The sequence below is a fragment of the Ursus maritimus genome, unplaced genomic scaffold, assembly GCF_017311325.1.
Source record: "Ursus maritimus isolate PB19 unplaced genomic scaffold, ASM1731132v1 scaffold_5, whole genome shotgun sequence".
In the NCBI taxonomy this organism is placed as follows: Eukaryota; Metazoa; Chordata; class Mammalia; order Carnivora; family Ursidae; genus Ursus; species Ursus maritimus.
Window position 1 is genome coordinate 49,133,247 of NW_024426663.1, and position 24,207 is coordinate 49,157,453.

General features: G+C 39.4%; 1 long non-coding RNA gene across 1 annotated transcript in view; it reads left to right on the forward strand.

Moving 5' to 3' along the window:
- The window catches only part of LOC103663702, a 312,394-nt gene that overhangs the window by 3,312 nt on the left and 284,875 nt on the right, over window positions 1–24,207 (forward strand). The window lies entirely within an intron of this gene.

The window sequence follows — 24,207 nt, forward strand, 5'->3', positions numbered from 1 at the left end:
CCCCCCCCCCCCCCGCCCCGATCTGTTTCTCACATTATCCTTATTGCGGTTACACCTGCTGTGTGTTTATATTGATGTTTTTTCTTCATTTTCACATTTAGTTTAAAACCCATTTGGTCAGCTGACCCTCATTTCCTTCTTCTGTAAGTCAAGGCAATTTCCCTTGCTCTACCTGTCATTTTTTTTTTTTTTAAATCCTATGAGAGCTTGTATATGGATGTCCTTTGCCATATGAGCCATAGGAATATAAGATGTTAGTATATCTTTTTATCTCCCCTTGCCCTCTCTGGTCCTATACTATATGTAAGGTGGTATTGTCCCCTGCCCCTCATTTCCTTCTTCTGTAAGTCAAGGCAATTTCCCTTGCTCTACCTGTCATTTTTTTTTTTTTTAAATCCTATGAGAGCTTGTATATGGATGTCCTTTGCCATATGAGCCATAGGAATATAAGATGTTAGTATATCTTTTTATCTCCCCTTGCCCTCTCTGGTCCTATACTATATGTAAGGTGGTATTTTTCCAATCTTAGAGCATATAAGAATCACCCAAGGGAATTGGTTAAACATGCAGATTCCTGGGTTCTGTCCCCAGAGGTTCTGAATGAGTAAGTAAGGTGAGGCCCAAGAATGCGTGTATTTAACAAAACTCATAGATAATTCCGACCCGGGAGATCTCTGTGTTATATTTTGGGAAACACTGCTTTAATGGGCCTTAGTTCTGTTTCATGAATGAGCAAGTTCCGTCTGATCTAGACTCCAGATATCTTTATATACAAACCAGCTATGTTATTTGACACTTCTCCATGCAGGAGTAATCTTGAACAATTTTAAGGAACAGGGAAACCACCAAATGTATAACATGAAAGTTACTTATCATGACAGTGAAGTTTGTTCTCCTCTTATGAAAATCTTCAGTCTGGAGAAAGGTGCTCTTTTGTGTGTGGGAAGGGAGCAAGTGTGGAGTAGCCCCTGACATTCAGAAGCATCCTGCTGGACTGTGAGAAAGCACGTTGGGCAGGTGGGGGTCTTGATTCAGCTACTAATGCTGGCTGTGTGACCGTGGCCCAGTCTCTGTATCTCCTTGAGTCTATTTTCTTAGCTGTTAAGTGATACTAGCTCAGTGTTTGTTAGATTCTCCCACCAAAATAGAGCAGAGGAATGTTCTCAGGTCCTCAAAGAATTTTGACTCTAGCTGCAAGTAGTCCGCTACTGGATAACGTCTTTAAAGCATCATGTCTGACTTTGAAAAGTAAGGGTTTTTTCCTTCTTCTTTTTTTCCTGCTTTCTTCTCCATCATATATGCAATGCTTACTTCAGTGTAAAAATAATGTTTAAAAATAAATACCATTGAGAAAACACCAAACCCCCATGGCTTCACTTCCTGCTGCCTCACATCCCAGGGGTTTCTAGGCTTGAGTTTGAGAATAAACTAGATGATGCTAAAGATGCCTTCCAGTTCTCTGAGTTCATGATCTAAGAAAACTCTTTAAGCAAATTTGCCATTTAATGCACCGACCTCAATTTCCAAATCGGATGTGCTCTGATGTCTCGGGACTAGGAGAATGTTCTGAAGGAAAAAAATACCCAAAAAATGACTGCATTTTTGATGTAAACGATCCAATGCTACATTTGTTGACCTTATTCACAAAGGATTTTTGTGATTCTCTAAACTCTCTTTGAGCTCCGTATGAATTCATTGGCCTCATATTGAACTTGTACTTGCAAATAGTTACCAGAGTGTGGGTTTGCAGAAAGAAAATCCAACTTGACATGAACACCTCTACTGGAATTTAATGCAACTAAAGTTTGTTGAGGGCACTTTTGTCACCCTCATTAAATTTATTGATTTTTCTGTGTCTCAACTCACCTCTCTGTGAACTTGTTGGTCACTAATGATCCCTCCAAATTGGACATTGCTTGACCCCCTTGCTCTTTAGAGAAGGGTGATTTGACAAAAATTCTAAGCAGTTAGAATTCTGTTATCTTCTATAATAAGACCTCACAAAGGTTCCACTGTACACCCAGTGAACTTAAAATGAACTCTCTTTAATTTTGTGGGAGCAGAAAAGGTACACATCACCACAGAGGGACATGTTTTATCTTCAAGAAGCCAGCTGGTCCATCAGACACATCCCCGGGGGTGGCAGTCCCTAGCTCTGGTCCTAAGCCAGGTCCTGGTGACACTCTCGTCTCTAGAAGGGACTCTGTTAAACTAAATTCACAAGCGACTGCTATATAAAATTACAGGATGGAATTTGTTAATTTATATTAATATAATTTAGAAGGGGTTAGGTATGTATGTCTTTTAATCAGTACATTTGTACCTCACCATACAAATGGATACATGAAACCAAATTATTATCTGCAGTTGGCCAGGTGAGCGTGTGAGTGGAGTAAAAGTTCATTTGAAAGGTCATGATAGTTTACAGGAAGTTAAATTGGGACAGTGATGTTTCCATCTCTACCATATCAGATAGTGAGCTAGCTTCATGTACTTCAGTGCATCTTTATCATCGTGGTAATGGGCATGAACTTGGCATACAAGCTTCCTTGCATCAAAGTCTCACCCTACAACTTGCCAGCTGTGTGACTTCTGATATCTTTCTTACACTCTGACCCTCACCTTGCTCTTCTGTAAAATTTCATTCTACTTCATTTTACTCTTTTTGTAGTTTTTGACTTGTGGTAGAAAATCCAATCTTTCTCATTTCCTGGTTTTCGGAGTGCATCTCAGTGTCACCCCCTGTAGACACTCAAACTTCGAAGTGAAATTTTACTGCCCTGCCTATTCTCAGAAAGAAAAGTTGATGGCAAGGAAATTCTTATCTCATAAAAGAACCCAATGACCAACTTTATGAGCTGTTTGACTTCTGGAAGAAAAGTGAAGCTCGAGTGCCTCTTTTTTTTCTAGATGGCCTCCAAATGTGACAATTACTGATAGTCAAGGTTTCATATAGAAAGGTCATTTGAAGGAAAAAACCCTGCCAATTTCAACTCAGTGACTGTTGTCAAGACCTCATTAACCTCTCCATGTTTCCTGTGGATGCCACACGAAGCTGTTGGCACTCCAAATGAAAATTTTACTGGCTTCTGTTCTTTCAGAGAGAAAGAGAGGTCGAGAAGGAGATAAAAATTTCACTTGGCTCAGGTTATGTTGCAGATCTCTTAAATTTGAATAGGGCGATGAAAGTTATTGACAAACAAACTTCCTTAAACGCTCAGAAATCAAAGAAACGCCTGCCTGCCATGAATAATACCAAAGCAATAAAGAGCTACAATTTAAAGTCCGTGAAAATATTAATTGATTATATTGAATATATTGTATTATAATGAATATATTAATTGATTAACTTCTCTTAGGCCCAGACAGAACAGAATAAACTTTAGAAAGAAAGAAACAGGTCATTAAAATAAATGCCTTTTTTCCCTTAATGCATTTAGTGGCTATATATCGAATAGTTATGAAGTGCTCCCACTTTGGTAGTTGCTGGCAACACAATGCGAGCAAAAATTGACTTCTCATGGAGAGTGCGGCCTCTGGGGGAGTCAGGTGGTATTCAAATGATTCCAGAAGCAACGTGAAATTTCAAATGGGATCTGTGTTATGAAGGCAGCTATGATACCGAGTGAGCATATAATAGGGATATTTGACCTAAAGAGGAAGGTCAAGGAAAACTGTCCCCAAAGAAGTGACAAATGAGTAGGGATGTGAAACATGAATAGAAAAGAAGCCCACTTGTCAAGAAGAGTGAAGTGAGTTGATGGGACTAAAATCAGGGGAGTAGCACTGGAGGTCATAGATCTTGGTACTTTATCTGATGGGATCTGCACCAGACACACACACCAAAAAGGTGCCCTAAGAAAGGTGTAACATGTGCAAAACGAGGAAAGAGAAAAAGAGAGAAGCATTTATACAGCATGAGTTCTTACTGGAAGAAAAGAAAAAAAGTGGTATATAAGTAGTTGCAAGAAGCCAACGTCAGCAAAGCTAGACTGCCCAGCATACTGCCTTCTGATCAAAGGCTTACTTTGGTTCTCTATTTGATCCTTAGGCAAAACTATCAAAATCTTTGTTTATTCCTTAGTTTGCAAGGACTCGAGGATTGGGGAATTATTTCTTCTTACAAGAGTGGAATTGAGAACATCATCAAGGCAGGGGTCTCAGCAATTGCCTTCACTGCTAGAGCCTCTCTGTCTACTGAGCTGCTTACACAGAGTAGGTCATCATTAATATTTGGTAAATAAAGGATTTGAAAAACACAAACTCCATTTTCCCATTTGAAGCTCTACCACTTTGGCACTTGTAAACTGGGAATAAAACTGTGCCTGGGAGAGTCCCTTCCTTTCCAAACTGCCACTATGTAGCCCTTAGTGCCAGCCCACCATATAGCTTACATCTACTGGGAACATGTTGCAGTCTGGGTGGCCACGCTGGGGTGCTGTTTGGGAAAGAATTGGCAGGAGCAGAGAGTGGGCCCACAGACCAAAATGTGGGCTCAGCTTGTTTGGGGCAGGACTGGAGGGGATAGCTTAGGGCATCAAATAAGGACAGTTACCTTCAAGGGTAACTACCATAACCCATTTGGTGTGCATCATTCCAGACCATTTAAGATACACGTGCGTTTCACATTGGCATATTGATTTCTAAAATGCAACAAACATATATTATTTGTTTTACTTAGGATGAATTTGCTCTTACACAGAACCTTAAGATTTATCTCATTTTCCTACACTTAAATATATTAACATATAATTTTTAAATTTTATTAATTCATAACAATAAGGTTTTTAGAGGCTTTTTTTTTTTTTTTTTTTTTTTTTAGTTAGAGAATTATAAATGAGAAAACAAAACTGGTCTATTTCAAAACCCAAGTCATTCTTTTTGATGTAAAAGAGCCATTCACGCATGTGGTTGAAAAAAACAAAACAGTCGGGGCACCTGGGTGGCACAGCGGTTAAACGTCTGCCTTCGGCTCAGGGCGTGATCCCGGCGTTATGGGATCGAGCCCCACATCAGGCTCTTCAGCTAGGAGCCTGCTTCTTCCTCTCCCACTCCCCCTGCTTGTATTCCCTCTCTCACTGGCTGTCTCTCTCTCTGTCAATTAAATAAATAAAATCTTTAAAAAAAACAAAACAAAACAAAACAGTAAGAACGGTAATTCATGAAAACTAAATGTCTGCCACCCCTAAGTTCTTCTCCCAAAATGAATTACCTTTATAATTTCTTGGCATGTTTACAAAATGAAAAAAAAAAACCAACAAATTGCTCATAATGCGCATGTAATACACACGGCAAAAAGGGGAACTTAGTCTGTACAAGAGACTGTACCTTGATTATGTCTCTCTCTCTCTCTTTTTTTTTTTTTAGATTTTATTTATTTGGCAGAGACACAGCGAGAGGGAACACAAGCAGAGGGAGTGGGAGAGGGAGAAGCAGGCTTCCAGCTGAGCAGGGAGCCTGACACAGGGCTCGAATCCAGGACCCCGGGATCATGACCTGAGACGAAGGCAGACGCTTAATGACTGAGCCCCCCAGGCGCCCCTTGATTGTGTCTCTTAATAAAACACCCTGGAATCATTTTGTAGCCTGTCAGTAGCAATGCTAGTGCAGTGGTTCAGGGTTTTTTGTTTTTTGGGGTTTTTTTTCCCTGTAATCTGGCTTTAAATCTCAGCTCTACTTCTTACCAGCTCTGTGACCTTAGGTGATTTGTTTAGCCTATGTGTGCCTTAGTTTTCCTGTCTTTACAATGGGGTTGTAAAGGTACCCCACTTACAATGTTACTATGAAGATGAAGTGAGTTAATATACACAATGTGTTTACAACAGTACTTAACACATACTAAGTTTTATGTGCTAGCTGATGAAGTATCAACATATACTATTACATCATTCGTTATGACTTGTTATGTTTATTATTAATTTATTATCATGTAGAAATCTATATTTTGCTTAAAACCTCATTATGGAAAATTTTAAACAAATGGAGACGATTGCATGAAGAATCCTCATATGCCTATCACTCAGCTTTAGAAATGAACACTTCTGCAAACTTGTTTTATCTATCTCTTCTACTTTTTAAACAAGGTATTATAAAGAATATCCCAAGCATTTAATTTTTACATATATTTTACAATTTAAAAACTGAGATATATTTTGAAAAGATAACCTCCATGCCATTATCAAATTTAATTCCTTAATATTTTCCCTTTTTTTTTTTTTTTTAAAGATTTTTGAAATGTATTTGACAGAGCAGGCAAGAGCAGGGAGAGGGACAGAAGCAGAGGGAGAAGCAGGCTTCCAGCTGAACAAAGAGCCCAACATGGGGACTCGATCCCAGGACCCTGGGATCATGACCTGAGCTGAAGGCAGACCCTTAACCTACTGAGCCGCCCAGGTGTCCCATAATTCCTTAATATGTTCTATAAGCTGATCCATACTTGAATTTTTCTGATTGCCTCAGAAATGTCTTTTTATGGTTGATTTGTTCAAATCAAGTTTGATATACCATTCAAACACCATTGCATCTGGTTGTTATGCCTCTTTATTCTCTTTTTGTCCCATACCAGTCTCCTCTCTCCCTTTCTTCCCTTTTATCTTTGCCATTCACTTCTTGGAGAAACAGAGTCTTACATAATGGCCCATATGTTGCCCTTGGCTGAGTGCTTCCTCGTGGTGTCATTTAACTTGTTTCTCTGTTTCTCGTATTTCCTCTAACTTGGTAGTTACATCTAAAGTCTTAGTTACTTGGGCTTCCTAGGCATCCTGTTCTGTTGTCCCATTGTATGACTCCTCTTTCTTAACCATCTGAGGATGTTCCTTTGGGTCAATGTGCCATAATTTACTTAGTAGTTCGATGGACAGTGCCACAAGGAGCGGCTGTGAGCAGATACTTCATACCCTTGTGTGTGAATGGAAGCGCAAATTCTGTTATCAAATTGTAGACCCCAGATTTTATTTGTAAGACTTAGCAATCTTCAGCCTCTTAACTTCCCCTTATTAAGTTGCTATTTTTTAAAAAAAACATTATGAATGGATGGAGGAAAATACAGGTAGAATCAGCTAAAGAGACAATGGATAGAAACCATTTTGCAGAGTATTAAAGCTAGGAGTCTAAATCCAACATTTGTGAACAGTGCATACAAGTTACATACATATAGGGGCGCCTGGGTGGCTCAGTCGTTAAGCGTCTGCCTTCGGCTCAGGGCGTGATCCCGGCGATCTGGGATCGAGTCCCACATCAGGCTCCTCCTCTTGGAGCCTGCTTCTTCCTCTCCCACTCCCCCTGCTTGTGTTCCCTCTCTCGCTGGCTGTCTCTCTCTCCATCAAATAAATAAATAAAATCTTTAAAAAAAAAAAAAAAAAAAGTTACATACATATAAATTAAGGCTGAGATGCAAGTCACTGTGGCCCAAATGCACAATATAGTGATAGAGAAGGCACTGTGGACTCTGAAATTGGTGTATTTTAGCTTAAGTTTACTTTTTTTTTCTAATTATAATCTTTTTTTCCCCCCAATACACTCTACTCTCAATGTGGGGCTTGAACTCACAACCCCCAGATCAAGACTTACATACTGTACTGACTGAGCCAGGCAGGTAGGTCCCCACGCCTGCTAATTATAATCTTTTAAAAATGCTAATTGAATGGAAAGAGAGATAAGTAAAAAAAAAAAACCCAACAAATCATAATTTCATTACTTGGAGCCAACTACTTTTCTTACCATTTTGGTTTTCGTAATTTTTTTTTGATGTATTATCAACAGTTTTCATAGTTGTGAATGTACCGGATAAATAATATTGTAAGCTGTTTTTTCACCTCACGGTGTGCTTTCTCATATTATTAAGAACCTGTGCAAACATAAAATTGAATAAATGCATAAAAACCATAGTGGGTTCATCATAATTAACCATATTACAATTATGAGGTATTCATTATCTGCTGGAGTTCCAGTATTATAAACATTTTTGCTAATATAATTATCATTCAACAAATATTTATTAATGCTTTCGTTGTTACCATGTGAGTATTTATGACAGATGTAAAACTTTTCTCACGTATTGAAGTGTATTTTTCTTATTCCAAGAAAGACAAAGAGGAGAAAGACGTAGAGGAGGAGGAAAGGAGGGTGGGGTAGAGGAGGAAGTGGATTCGTCTCCTGGTCCAGTGATCCTCAAATTTCAGCCTGTGTAAGATTCACTTGCAGTGCTTATAAAATACTGATTCTTGGCTCCTGTCCCAGAAACTGATGTAATAGTTCTAGATGGGGTCAAGAACCTGATTTTTGTTTTTACGCAAATTCGTGGATGTTTCTGTCATGAAAGGTTTGTTGCATGTGATTTGGGAAAAATGGACACAGTTCTTCAGGTACTATTATGTTATTGATTCTTGGCTGTGCGTGCGTCCTCTAAATGAAACTGTTCAAGGACTGGTAACGGATGTTCTATGCGTAACTCACCTTGGTTCTGTTTATCTCTTCGATGTCACCCATTATAAAAACACTGCTGACTTTCTGCAAAAGGCAAGGAGCAAATCTCTGGCTAAAAACAGTTTCTCTTTTACATGGGGGAGGTGAGCAAACATCAAACGGTTTGAAGAGCCCCATTATCGCCAGGGAGCCCTGTTCCAATGGAGGGAGGACTTCAGAAAGCTCCCTCTATATTTGGAAGGGGAACTAGTTTGGCTCGGTCCTCCTTTTATTTCTGAGGGCGACTCCTGACTCTGGCTGTATCTGGTTTTCTTTTTTTTTTATTGCTTCTACACCCTCAGAAGTCCAGCATTCAGTAATTCTGATTCTTGCAGGTAAGGTTGTTCTTGGGCTCCCTGGAGGCCTTTTACATGATTGGTCAAGATGATTTGTGGCGATGCTGTCGTGTATACTGAGTTATGCAGTGAGGCTTTCTGCTGATGGAGTATGTGCTTTTGAGCAGGAAATGGCCTTTATAAATCTTTTCTTTAACAAGGGCTTCAAAAATTTGCTTCATTCATTGAAGCTCATAACTGTGTCCTCATATCAATAAACTTTGCACAGGAAAGATTGGTTGCTTAAATCGCTCCTCTGTCTTTGGGTGCCACTGAGCACAGGACCATCCATCCATCCAGGCAAGGAGGCTTTCATATTTCTTCAGGTAACTCCATGAATTATTAGCAAGGATAAATGAAAGTAGGAATAATCCAACACCAACTATTTCCAGAATTAAAAAGTCTCATGAATGATGGCATAGCGGGTAACATACACAACTATACACCCTCTTCTGGTACTACAGATATTTTAGTAGCTGCTGAGCCCTTTAAATTGGTGCTGTGTCGTAGAACCTTCTGTGATGATGAAAATGTTCTGTAATCTGCCCTGTCCAATGCTGTGACCACTTGCCACCTGTGGCTACTGAGCACTTGAAATGTGCCTGGCATGATTTAGAATGAAATTTTTAATATAATTTAATTTCAATTAATTGACATGTAAATGACTGTGTGTGGTTAATAGCTACCATATTGGGCACTGAACCTTAAACTGCTCCGTGGATGTTCTCACAGCTTTGAATTGGAAAAAGGTCCGCCAGATCGCGTTAAAATAAATGTAGTCTTACTTATTGTCAGTGTAACTCTTCTGTCCTCTCACCTCCCAAATTTGAAGACACACTCATAATTGCAGTTAGATAGTTAAGAGTTCAAAAGACGTTTTTTCTATTTAATCAAGTAATAGGATCCATACTGGCTGGTTTTCTTTCTTCCTTTCTTTTTCCCCAAGCTCCCTTCAGAAATTTCATGCCTTTTTGTTCCTCTAGGATCAAAAAAACTCAGAATGAAACATGCAGATTATGAAACGATGTGGATGGTTTCATGCAATTTGGGTAAGGAAAAACTGTGCATAAAAAATGTCCTTTCACAAATGGACCAGTAGTTACCTCCAAGAGACGGCTTTACAGTTGACTTTAATTTTCTTATTTTGACTTCATTCTTTTCTAAAATCGTTTTTCTGCAAGTATTTATGTAATATTTGTATTATTTCATTTTAAAAATTTTTAAGTAAAACTTGAAGGTTTAAAATTTTCTCCTCCAAACAAAGTTCTTATAATTTCTCCTTCCTTTTTTTTCCCCCCCATTTAGGCTTCCTCTGAAAGGCCTCAAAAGTCCTTCATGGACTCATGTGCTCATGAAACATAAACTAAAAGGAACTGGAAAAGAGATACAAGATATATTACATTTTCTTTTATTCACCTTTTGAGTCATTTTATTATTTTTTAAGCCTTGAAAAGATAGCTGTGTCCTTATTTTCATGTGGGCATGAAAGCAGATATTTCATGACAGCCTCCAAGGGGCCAGGACCAAGTTAATTGCCTTGAACTTCACAGAAGTAGCCTGTTCTCTATGGATTCCAAGAGAGAGAGGACACCATATCTTTTTTCTTTCTTTCCTGATCGTTAAAGACATAGAATACAAACCTTAACTGCCCCCCCCCATGTGAAATTAACAAAAGAGTGACTTATAGGGCATGTTAGAGTATCTTGCAAAATCATGGAGAAATAAAGACCTTTTTTTTCCCCGGTGCCAACCAACATCACCAAGGTTGAGAGTTCTTGGCAGCTGCTTTTCAAACTCATTACGTCCATAAAATGATTTACTGTCCTGTTGTATACAAATGAGCAAACTCACATACTTAATTTTAGATTCTTCGGCAGTGATATCATTTCTATTCCGGTCCCACTGCTCGTAATTTAAAATGGGGAAGGCTTATCTGCATTCATTTCTTAGATCATTGCTTTGGCACTTTCAAGATTTTATCCAAGCATGACTTTTATAACCTTGTGGAAATTGCAGTGATAAAGGATGCATCAGCAATTTTCAGACCCATTTCTTTTTGTGGAGCTGTCCCTTAGCCTCCCTTAACAGAGCAGTAGAGAGAACCACAGGTCTTTTTACTGTCTTCATTTTTAAGGAGCTTTGTTTTGGTCAATGAGACATACACTGTGGAAGCCAGGCCAACACAAACTTTGTGGTATTTTTCCACTGCACATTTAACTAACCTTGATTAGATGTGAGGCGAGGGGCTGGTCTGCCATCTTAGCCCCTAAAATTGGTTTCAGAGGAATTGGTGGTAATGGAAATGTCAAGCCCTTTAAATATCAAGCCTTTAAATACCATACAGGCATATGGATGTGCACATAACTTAGCCCATTCTTAGAGTCTACAATGTCACATGTTAGAACTAAAGGAAGAGAGCGATAAAGGGAAATAAGCTATTGTTCTGGAAGAAATGACTGAAACAATTGGATATGATGAATGACTGAGGCCATTTGCTTCATCTTAAGAGTAAGATCTTTTCCCTGAAAGAGCCAGAATGGGATCTGGAGAACACTGGCAGCTATGAAATTATGCACATACCTCATCGTTGCTTCCACTCCACTTCTTCTCATGCCCTAGAGGACTTCTTTCCTTTGAAATTAAACAATTGTGAGAATAGCTCTTGGCAAATAAGTTCAGGACATTTTGCCCTTTTAAAAATAATACAAAAATCTCCTTATGTATTGGAGAGAGCAATAAAATCTGCTATTTGCCTAATATACGAGAGTTCCTAAATATATATTTATTGAATAGAATTTGGTTCTTCTGATGACTGAGGACTATGCTATGGAATGAGTGTCACTTGTTCTTCACGAGCTGTGTGGCCCTGGGCAAGTCACTTCAGCTCTTTGGAGTATGGGAAAATAGTAATTAAAACTGTCTACCTTTTGAGGGGGTTAAGGGACATGATCACCAAAAGGTCTTTGAAATGTAAGGTGCAAAGGAAAAAGATGAAACTGATGTGCAGAGACAGCCATTTGAATGAAGGGCAAAGTTGAGATAATAACAAGTTCAAGTATGATTAAATTAATTGCATTTAAAGGAGATACGTAGTCGGAGAAGGCACGTGTATCTCTATTAGAAATAAGGCCTCTGGGAGTCCTGAAGCTATGCAGGGTCTATAATTCTGTGGAATAGCGGGGATGAACTCACTATTGCCCAGAGAAAAGGTCTCATGTCAAAGGAGTCCTGAAACTCTGTCAGACAAATATGATCTTAGAAAAATACTAAAGCTTAGTCTTAGATCATGGAAATAGCAAAACACTGATGGAATGACATTTTTAATAGGGAGAAAGTCTTTTAAAGTCACCTCACAAATGAGCTGGCTCCATTTCCTGGTTGTCAATACTGGACGACTTTTTCTATAGGTAAAAAAATAGGGCATGGGGTGTTCAACCACGTCTGTGATGCCAGTAAGATTGTTCTTCTCAACTTGGTTAGGACAAGAAAGAAACTAGCCTATATCGGGCAGCTACCCCAATGGGCCAGCTGTACTGCATTGACATCTTGCTCAGTTGAAGTACGTAAGTTGGGTTAATGAGGACTCACTGTACGTAGTTAACTGGTGAGGGGGGGAGGCAGGCTCAGTCTGCTTACTCCATGGCCTGTGCATGTTCCAGAGCAACGGTGTTTTCCCAGACTGCTCTGCTGAAAGGCTTTGTGATCAAATACTTTGGGTATATGGTGCATGCTCTAGTCCCTTTTTAGATATTTGCAACACCTACTATCAGGTGAAAGGCTCAGCAAAGTCATATGGTTGAGCTTCTTAAAAATACATTGACTTAAGTTTTCTTTTCATGTTTATAAAATGCTCATTTCCCGTGTTTGTCAAGAAACACATTTGAAGGAGAGATACTTACGTACCATGGAACAGAATTTGAGAAATGCTTGCCTCTTCTTTTCTTGGATGTAAGCTTGTTTAGTGTAAAACGCCTACCCTTTGGATGAATCAAAGGACCTGTATCTGGTTTGTTGTTTTCTTTCATAACAACATACCTTTGTTCATGATAATCAACTTTGCCATTTCCTTTTTCTATAGTAAATACTCCGATATATTGCAAAGTAAATAAAAAATGGGAGTCCAAATTCCTTCCCAATGTAGAATCTCCTCAGTCATGGGATTGATCAGCTGGGGCTTGAATACTTCTTTGAGTAGTAAGCTCGTTAGCTGACAGACTGTACAAGGCAGCCTGAATTGCTCTGTGTGTATCTGAGACGTGCAGATGGAAAGAGAGACATCCAGTCAGTTGCTCATGTGGATGCTTGCTTTAAGTAGCAATAGGCAGTTCAGGTATTTTCTAATACACAGATATTTGAAATCTTAAATACAAAGATGCAGGAGGCATTATTGATTGAGTCTACCACTTTTTTCATCTGGCCGCGATAATATCTAGCTTGAGCAGATATATATAATATATATAAATATATATAAAAGAATGTAATTTTTAAGAGGGCTTTAGATAAGTCAGTGCTGCCTCTTAAAACTGGTTACCCTTGGATATGCCACTTAATCCCTTGAAGCCTCAGTTACACTTGGGGCTAATAATTGTATGCTCTTAGGGCTGATGTTGAGAAAGAAATGAGTTAGTGCCTATAAAACACTGAACAAAGTGTGTAATACCTAGTAAAGGCTTTATTTCTAGTCTTCCTAAAGAGAGTTCTTTTACCTTACATTCCTTCATTGATTTTCAGTAGTCTTAATACTAGAGGAAACATTAACAGCAACTTTGATATTCTCTTTCAGGCCTTCCCAATTGTTACATAGGGTTCTTCATCTGTCTCCTTCTAGTGAGAACAAATGTGTAAGCAGTCCTTCCATATCCCCTTTTTTAGTGGTGGCATCCGAACTGAGAAATAAAACTCCAACTTAGGCCTAGGTTCATCCAAATTCTTAGGAATAGAGGTCCTAAGGAGTCATTCGTAGAAAGGTTAGAGTGGGGACTTCTGTGTTGTTCCATTGACACATATGACATTATGCTATTTATCCTTGTTGTGTGTGCAATAAAATTGAGGCAGTGTTGAAAACAGTGATGATAAGGATTAGGATAATGGTAACAATGACATAAATGGAATATGTACCACGTGTCAGGACCCACCTAGTAGCCTTATATCTATTACTTAATCTTTCCCCAAATACTGTAAGTATTCTTATTGACATCCTTATCTTGTTGCTGAGAAAGAAGACTTATCACACACCTAATGAACGGTCTACATGAGATTAGAAAGCTAATCTTAACACTGAGGCTTTTAACCACTACAATAGAGGACTAAGGCAAGAAATGGAAGGATAATAGGATATCGATAATGAGGATAACAGTAAGCTACGAGCAGACATTTACTGAACACTTACTATGTGCCAGACACTGTACTAAGTGCCTTATATTTTGTTGTCTAATATTTTATAACACTTGTGTGACTGTTTCTACTGTTATCATTTTACTGAGGAACTAGCTTAGAGACACTAACTTTCTCAAAGTCATTTGGCTAGCAGGTGGTAGAGCTAGGATTTGAATCCAGGTCCTTTGTTTAGGTTATTTTTTTTTTTAAGATTTTATTTATTTATTTGACAGAGAGAGAGAGAGAGAGACAGCCAGCGAGAGAGGAAACACAAGCAGGGGGGTGGGAGAGGAAGAAGCAGGCTCCCAGCAGAGGAGGCTGATGTGGGGCTCGATCCCAGAATGCCGGGATCACGCCTTGAGCCGAAGGCAGACGCTTAACGACTGAGCCACCCAGGCGCCCCTGTTTAGGTTATTTTTGATACAAAAAATTTAGCAGTAGAACATGCAGAGTAGATGTTGGTTAGCAAGTTATGGTTGGTGTTGAGACTTACTCTGTATTGCATAACAGTTTTGGTGATCCAGGACCCATCAGTTCATTTTCTGCATCTGAGCAAGAAATTTGTATTTCTAAATGCAGCCCAGAGGCTTTGCAGAGCCTGGGGAGAGGCTTTGCTGATGCAGGGAGCAGGGAGCTACAAACCAGCATGAACAATGAGCCTTCCAGATTGCTCCAGTCCGTATTTTCCCCTGGCCTAAGCTGAGTGAGGACTGCTTTGAGATGAGTCACATTCCCAGCATAGTAGGAGACTTGCCAAACAGGTTTCTAGCCCTTTCTTCAATTATCAAGGTCAGAGTTCTCTGCCTTTACCCTTTGGGGGAAGCGCCTGATTCACATGTGACCAGCAAAACACGGCTTTTGACGCTAGCCAGAAGTAAACAGTGATTACCTCACTTGTCAAAACAGTGTCTTTTAAGAGAGAGAAAGTAAATGAAGGAGTGGGCAATGCCTTTAAGTCTAAGACTGGTGTCAAAACAGCCCGAGACTGAAGACCCGGTATAACAACTCAAGGTGGAAGACACCAGGAGGTGTCTTACTCACACTTCTTCCACAGACACAAGGCTAGATGACAATGTGCATGCACTGTGGGATGACTTCTGCCTTGTATTTATTAATACTATGGAAACAGGCAACAAATGGCCGTCATCCATAGAATGAGGTAGATCAAAGGGCTCTCTCAGGGGCTGAATATATATGTATATATGGACTCTCACACAAAAGCAGAATTTAAGTTCAGGGCTCAGTACTCTTTTGGGGAGTTAATTTCCAAATAAAACAAACAAGTACATGCTTTTTAAGACTGTACCAGAACCTGGAGAGGGCTTTGATAAAGATAAGGTGTCTAGATATTTGCTTTCTCCTCTTCGCATTATTTCTCCACCCACAATGGAGTGTTAGCCTCCTTAGTAATTGGCATGTCCTAGTTCCAGACGGCTGCATTTCTCCTTGGATGATTACAAGTATTACTAGTGCTCTCCTGCCACCAGCCATGCCTGGCTTCAACACATTCTCTGTTCTACCTCCAGACGGCTTTTTGAAGTTATTGATGGTCTGTTATTACTCACAGCTCTCGATGTTCCAGTGACTTCCGTTTCAGACAGAACAAAGTACCTATTTCCTAGCTTACCATTCAGTACCATTGACAGTTCGGCTCCTGCTTACTTTCCAGGACTCATCCTCTGCCTCTCCTCACTTATTCTTGACTCTCTGCCTCAGTCACAAGAGCGATTGCTGCTTCACTAACTCATCATTGTCCTTTCTGTTTCTATTTAGTCATTTTCCTTTGGATCAACCCCCGGCTTCATTGTGTCTTTGGTAAACCTCTGTTCCTCCTTCACGGCATAGATTAAACATTGCCCTCATGAAACGCCATCCCTTACTCCCTGAGGTGTTATATTTTTCTAACAATTTGATATTTAATTATTTAAATGTTTTTCCAACTTAGATGAGGAGCTTGATAAGGTCAGATATCGTGTCTTCATCACTGAGTAATCTCCATCAGCCAGCAATGAGCAAAACCACTCTAGAGATGTAGTACATGTTGATGACATGAAGTGGTCTCTGCTAGATGTATATTTTGGAAAAGGCGTGGAACTAGAAGTCACCAGGCTTGAGACTGAGTCACCCACTTGCCATCTGATGTGAGGCAAGTATAGTTTCTTCACTTGCACCCCAGACATAACAATACCCACTTCTCAGAATCAAAGGAAAAATAGACGTGAAAATCTCTGAGAGTGTGAAGTAATATTCTAGTGTGAATTGTTGCTTTTAGTAAAGCAGATCATAATGGTTATATATAGTGCTTGCTCTGGTGAAGGTGTGAGGAAGAAGGTTGACAAAAATGGTCACCTCAGGCATTTTGATAGTTAACTGATCTAAACCATCGCCAATATTTTAATCAAGAAATGACTTTGAGAAGCACTTTGTTATACACCTGAAGCTAACATAACATTGTGTGTCAACTATTCTTCAATAACAAAAAATTTACTGGCTGTATAGGAGTGAGACAGTTCTTGGACATACAAACGTGGACTTGAGTACTTGTGTTCAAACGCTGTCTTCTCAGAGTCCTTTGTTTATCACCCAGTCTAAAATAGACACACGGTTTTTCTGTATCATATGTTATTTTGTGGTTTTTGTAGCTCCCCTATGCTTGCTGTTTTTATTTATGACAGAATGTCAGCCTCCTTAGAATGTCATTGTCGTGTTCATAGCTGCAGTCCAGTGCTTAGAACAGTATCTGAGACCTAGTGGGCATTCAATCAATGCTCGTTAGTAAATGTCCATCTTCAAGGACAAGTGACAGGATTGCTAAATTTCATACATACTCACAATTTTCAAGATAATTCAAGTGAGATAATGTACGTTGGAGCACTTCGTAAACCATTAAATTATAAGAGCTGAGTCATAGTTGTCGTCCAGTGAAAACTCCTTGTCCGACCGTTCTTGTACCTGCTGGCTGGCTTGCCTCCTTCACTGAACCAGAGAGTTTGGTGCTTTTTCAGAGCTGTGCCTCTTTCACAGATGAAGACATGGGAACAGAAGTTCCTGGCACATAGTAGGTATTTGACAGGTGCTGGTTCTTTTCATGGCTTTTGATTTTTCAACAGTTTAAATTCATAATGAAGTTAACTACTGCGAGCCAAGCCAGGGTACACAGCAGTTGTTCCCACTGCGGACATCTGCAGATGTCTAGCTCGCTTTAGGACTCCGGTTTGGCAGATGAATCCAAAGGCTAGTTCCTTTTTCTGAGATACTTCATCCGCACATCTCTCCCTGCCAAACTCCAGGCTGCCTCAAGATGCAGCTGCTGTCCACAGAGGCTGTGGAGAGAGTTACAGAAGAACCTCATTTTAGGCATACAGCTGACAAGCCTGTCCCCCTTTTCCACCCCAACTAGTAGCCAAAGGACAGGTGATGCCAGCATTTCTAGGTGTGCTTACAGGTATTTGTCTATTGGACGGAAACACTTCCATCTGTCCAGGTGTCTGGTCTACCTCTGCAAAACCATACTACCATAGTAGATGGTTGTGAGGCCAGATCCCAGCTCCTTTCTTATGCTATTGTCAAAATTATTACTATTATTGTCATCATCATATACACAACAACCCTGTGAAATAGGTATTATTAATCTTACAGCTAAGAAAAGTGAGGCTCAAAGAGATGAAGTGATTTGCCCAAGGCCAGAGACCTAGACACAGGATAAATCAGGCCTGTTGGGCTTAGTGTACCTGTTCTTTCCATGTTGAATTTCAGGATGATTATTTGATTAAGAAGAGTAAAGGTAAGTTTTTTTTCCCTTAATAGTTACTGTGTGTGTGTGTGTGTGCATGTGTGTGTGTTTAGTGAACACTTAAGATCTACTCTCTTTAGAAATTTCTAGTATAAAGCACCATATTATTAGCTAAAATCACCATGCTATACATCTCTAGATCTCTAAAACTTACTTATCCTTTATAACTAAAACTTTGTACCCTTTGATCAGCACTTCTCTACCTCACCCCCTCTCTGGCTCTGGTTAATCACCATTTCCTGTGCCATCCTCACCACTCAAGGAAAATAAGACTCAATGAAGTCTGTGTTGTATTTGGTCATGTGTTCCCATTTCTTGGAATTATATAGAGACTTTATAACTAGTTTAAATGCTTTGACAAATTCAGTATGATTGCCTCTGGTTAGCACAGAGTGGTAATTAAGTCTGCAATTATATGTTCAGATTTTCATATTTTTCCTGTATGTGCATTTTGACAGTAATTGAACAAGGCAGTATTTGCAATATCCATTCTGAAACTGTTACACAATATTTCATTATATGCCAGATTAATTTGTTAAACTCACAGAGCAAATGAAAAATTCAGCGTTGATCCAATTAATCCAACTGTGGGACCTTTTTGCTAATACACCATAGCATAGAAAATCGGAGGAGATGTTGGACACAGTGTTTAGAGAGATTAAGAGTATAATTGGGGGATAGAGGAGAGCCTGATGTGAGCTTTATTTTTTTCTTTCGAAGTTCCTTCTTTTTTCCTCATTAAGTACCATTTACTTCCTTGAGAATCAGTATAGTGGGAATATGAATAAACATTTATGAGATATGCATCTGAATCTTGAAAAGATTGGGGGAAATTTAATTTTCTCTTTGGGTATCTTTGTGAATGAGACAGACTCTGTGTGTGTGTGTGTGTGTGTGTGTGTGTGTGTGTGGGCGCGCGCGCATGCATGCACACGCATGTAATTCAGAATGAGGGCCCAAAGCAGAATGGCATTTTGATTGTCTATGGCTCTATTATTTTCCATGTATTCTAGTGTGCCTTACAAAGAGTAAGTGAATTAAAATCCCTTTAACTATGATAAAAAATGAAAGGGAAATAGTAGATGGAATACAAGATCCCTTTGCGTGCAAGTGCTCTCTCTCATGAACTGGTGATAGAGAAGAAAAACCTGTCCTCTCTTGGGTGAAGAGTCTTCTTTGTAAAGTACCGTTATGTCTGTCAGCTTCTGTCATGATATGTTTATTCATTTTTTAATTCAATCACTTAACACATAGTTACTGAGTATTGAGTCTAGCACTGGGATGAGTGCTGAGTACACTATGGAGAACAAAATCAGATCTAGTTTTTAATCTCCTGGTGTTTAAACCCTAGTGGAGAGGTATGTCGGTCAGGTAGCATTGCAGGTGTATAATGAAACATTTTTTTAAAGATTTTTTAAACATTTGAGTAGAGTTGACATACAGTGTGACATAAGTTTGAACTGTACAACATAGTGATTTGACAAGTTTCTACGTTATACTGTGTTCACAAGTGTAGCTACCATCTGTCATTACATATTGCTATTAGGTACCCCCAAATATTTTCTTTACACTGTGCCTTTTTTCCCGTGACCTATTCATTCATAAATGGAAGCCCGTATCTCCCACTGCCCTTTTTTTTAAAGAACAATGTAGATTTATTTATTCTAACATGGTAAGACGACAATAAGTGAAAGGGACAACCTACAAACAGCATGTTTGATATACCATTTCTTAACCAAAAAAAATCACGTACTAAATTATTGCTCATATTTTTGTATTTTACATAAATAAGAATGCTTAAAAGTGGTAAGTTCGCTTACTGAAAACTAGAATATTCATCAAGTCATATTTTTAGCATCATTAAGTGTCTATGAAGGAAAAATATTAGAATATATGTAATGATGTTTTTTAGGGCCACCAAGAAGTACCTAACTTTGCTGTTCTCCCCTGCCCTTTACCCATTTGGCCCAACCATCTACCTCCCTCTCCTCTGGCAACCATCATTTCTCTGTACTTATAGGTCTGATTTTACTTTTTATTTGTTTATTCGTATTTTTGAAGATGTCACTTACAAGTGAAATTATATGGTATTTGTTTTTCTCACTCTAACTTATTTCACTTAGCATAGTACCCTCAAGGTCCATTTATGTTGTCACAAATGGCATGATCACATCTTTTTTTATGTTTTTGTAATATTCCATTGTGTGTATATACCACATCTTCCTTACTATTTGTTTCTTGATAGACACTCAGGCTGCTTCCATATCTCGGCTGTTGTAAATAATGCTGCAATAAACATAGGGGTGCATATATCTTTTAGAATTAGTGTTTTTGTTTTCTTGGGTAAATACCCAGTAGTGGAATTACTGGATCAATTGGTATTTCTATTTTTAATTTTTTGAGGAACCTCCATACTTATTTCCACAATAGGTATACCACTTTACATTGTCACCAACAGTGTGTCAGAGTTCTTATTCTCCACATCCCTGTCAACAATTGCTGTTTCTTGTCTTCTTGATTTTAGCCATTCTAACAAGTGTAAGGTGGTATCTCATTGCAGTTTTGATTCGCATTTTCCTGATGATTAGTAATGTTAATCATTTTTTCATATATCTGTTGGCCATCTGTATGTCTTCTTTAGAAAAATGGTCTATTCAGGTCCTCTGCCCATTTTTTAATGTTTGCTTTTTTTATTGGTGTTGAGTTGTAGAAGTTCTTTATATAATTTGGATATTAACCCCTTAGCAGATAAATCATTTGTAAATATATTCTCCCATTCAGTAGATCGTCTTTTTGTTCTGTTTATGATTTCCTATGCTATGCAAAACCTTTTTATTTTGATATAGTCACAATAGTTTAGTTTTGCTTTGTGTCCCTCGCTTTAGGAGACGTACCTTGAAAAATATTGCTATGTCCCATGTCAGAGAAATCACTGTCTGTGTTCTCCTCTAGTGTTTTTATGGTTTCAGGTCTCACATTTAGGTGTTTAATCTATTGTGAGTTTATTTTTGTGTATGGTGTAAGAAAGTGGTCCGGTTTGATTCTTTTGCATGTTGCTGTCCAGTTTTTCCAACACCATTTATTAAAGATACTGTCTTCCCCCCTCCTTGTATATTCTTGCCTCCCTTTTTATAGATTAACTGACCGTATTACCATATGGGTTTATTTTTGGGTTCTCGTTTCTGTTCCATTGATTTCTGTGTCTATTTTGTGCCAGTACCATACCGTTCTGATGACTGTAGCTTTGTAGTATATCTTGAGATTTGGGATTATGATACTTCTAGTACTTCTAGCTTTGTTGTTCTTTTTCAAGATTGGTTCTAGTTCTGTAAAGAATGCCGCTGATGAAAAAAAGAAAACAGAAAAATATTGCTGGTATTTCGGTAGAGATTGCATTGAATCTGCAGACTGCTTTGGTTAGTATGGACATTTTAGCAGTATTCTTCTAAACCATGAGCATGGAATATCTTTCCATTTGCATGTGTCATCTTCAATTTCTTTCATTAGTGTTTTGTAGTTTGTGAAGTATAGGTCTTTCACCTCTTTGGTTAAGTTTATTCCTAGTTTTATTCTTTTTGGCGTAATTGTAAATTGCACTGTTTTTTTTTTTTTAATTTATTTTTCTTCGATTTTGTTAGTGAATAGAAAAGCTACTAATTTCTGAGTAGTAGTTTTGTATCCTGCAGCTTTACCGAACTGGTAGTTTTTTGGTTGAGTTGTCAGGGTGTTCTCTGTATAGTATCATGCGATCTGTAGATAGTGACAGTTTAACTTCTTCTTTACCAATATGGATGCCTCTTATTTCTTTTTCTTGTTAGGTTGCCATGGCTAGCACTTCCAGTACTGTGTTGAACAACAGTGGTGAGAATGAACATCCCTGTTGTGTTCCTGACCATAGGGGAAAAGCTCTCAGTTTTTCACCATGGAGTATGGTGTTAGCTGGGTTTTTTTTTTCATAGATGGCTTTTATTAGGTTTTACTAGATTTATCGGGTTGAGGTATGTTCCCTCTAAACCTACTGTGTTGTGAATTTTTATCATGAGTGATTTTGAATTTTGTCAGGTGCTTTTTCTGCATCTTTTGAGATGCTCGTATGGTTTTTGTCCTTCATTTTGTTGATGTGGTGTGTCATGTTGATTGATTTGCAGATATTAAACCATCCTCGTATCCCCAGAATAAATCCCATTTGATTATGGTGAATGATCATTTTAATGTATTGTTGTATACAGTTAGTATTTTGTTGAGGATTTTTGCATCGATGTTCATCAGGTGTTCTTAATTTCATTTATTGTCTTCTTCAACTTCGATTTATTCTTTCTAACATTTTCTACCTCTAACATCTTTCTGCCTCATGATCTAAAGATCATGAATATCTTTACAATAATTACTTAAAATTCTTAATCAGGCATATTGCCCATCTCTATTTCACTTAGCTCTTTTTCTGAGGTTTTTTTTTTTTTTATTGTCTCTTTTGGAGCACGTTCCTCTGTTTGCCCATTTTGCTTGACTTTGTTTTTTGTTTCTGTGGATTAGGTGGAAGAGCTGCTTGTCCTAAACTTAAAGGAACGGTCTTGTGCATGCTTAGCTCCTATGTAGATTGTATGTGTTTGGTGACTTTCATGGGTTGGCTGGAGCTGTGGCTGGCATAGGCTAAGGTTCCCGGAACCCTCCACATAGCAGACATCCTGTCATGACAGCTAAAACTGAAATAGGCTGGGGTGTCTTGTGCAGTGGGTGCCTTTTCTGGGTGGCTGGAGCTGATTAGTTGTGTGGGCCAGGGGGTCCCTTAATGCTCTGCACAGAGGTTGCCCTAGCAGACGAGTTGAAACTAAAGTGGGTGCAAGCTGGGTGGACTTGGGGCTCCACACACACAGGGCACCTTGGCAGGGTCACTGAAGCAGAAGTGGATGTAAATTGGGCTGTTCCTGGACTCTGTATATGGAGGGTGTCCTGAAGGGGTGGCTGGAGTTGAGGTGTGGTACGGGCCTGGAGGTCCTGGGTAGCTCTGTGTAGAAAGCACCTTGGCAGCAGAGCTAAAGCTAAAATGGGCATAAACCAATGTGGTTCCTGGGCTCTCTGCACAAAATGTGCCCTGGTGGGAGAGCTGAAGCTGCATCAAGTGCAAGCTGGGTGTCCTGGGGTTCTTCACACTTAGAGTGACCTGGGAAGCCAACTGATTCTGAATTTAGGTGTAAGCCAGGGTCCCAAGGTGTTCAATGCAGGGGGTGCTCTGGCCTATTAGCTGGAGCCAAGGCTGGCATGGGTGGGAGTATTCCAGGGTGCTTTACACAGAGGGTGTCCTGGTCCCATATCTACTGGAGTACTCTACACTAGGGGCACCGTAGCAAGAGGTCTGAATCCAGAATGGTGTTGGCCTGGAGTGTTCTAGGGAGCTTTGTGCCTGTGTCATCTTGGCATGAAGGCTGGGGCTGTAATGAGCACCACCCAAGGGTGTTCTTGTTGGCACCACCCTGTGGCTGCCTTGGTGGGACAGTGGGGACTGGTGTGGGTTAGGGACCCAGGGCCCAGATAGCAGGCTGTTTAGGGTATCTTAACTGTCCACTGGTCTGTGCTTTCCAGGTGGAGGACGAGTGCAGACCCTGTCCATTAGTCCCTCCTACCTGGACAGCATTCCAGCAGCTCCCTCCACCATTTGGCAGAGTTCTGTGGCTGATTCTTTTATATGCTAGTTGCTCTTTTAAGCCATGGATTTTTAAAGAAAGATAATAATTATAATGATAATAAAAAAAAGAGAAAAAAGAAAAACAGGAGAAAAGAAAGAAAAAGAAAAAAGAAGAAAGAAAAAACCAAAAATACCAAAACCAAACCAAATAACACCAAAAAACCCCAAACCCAAGGCTCATTTTCTGTGTCCCAGAGCCACAGGCGCTGATATGGACTTGCAGACCCTGGGCTTGCTGAGGTCAAAAGCTCCTTCTGATTAGCATCCAGACCCTGCCCTCTGGCCTGCGGTGTTCCTACAGCCCCTCCCCCACTCAGCAGAGTCGTAGCACTGTCTCTTTTATATGCTAGTTGCTCTTTTAAACTGCACCTTTTCTTCTGTGCCCAAGGACAGAGAGATGTTTCTAGTCCCTCAGTACTGTCCCTCCCCCACTGTTCACATCCCTGGGTGTGGTGGTTCCCGTGGTTACCATGTCTCTGTGCTGTTCTCTGCTGTTTTCTCTGTCTTTGGTTGTTCAGGAGCTGTTGGATTAGTCCTCAGTTCTTCTTCAGGAGAAT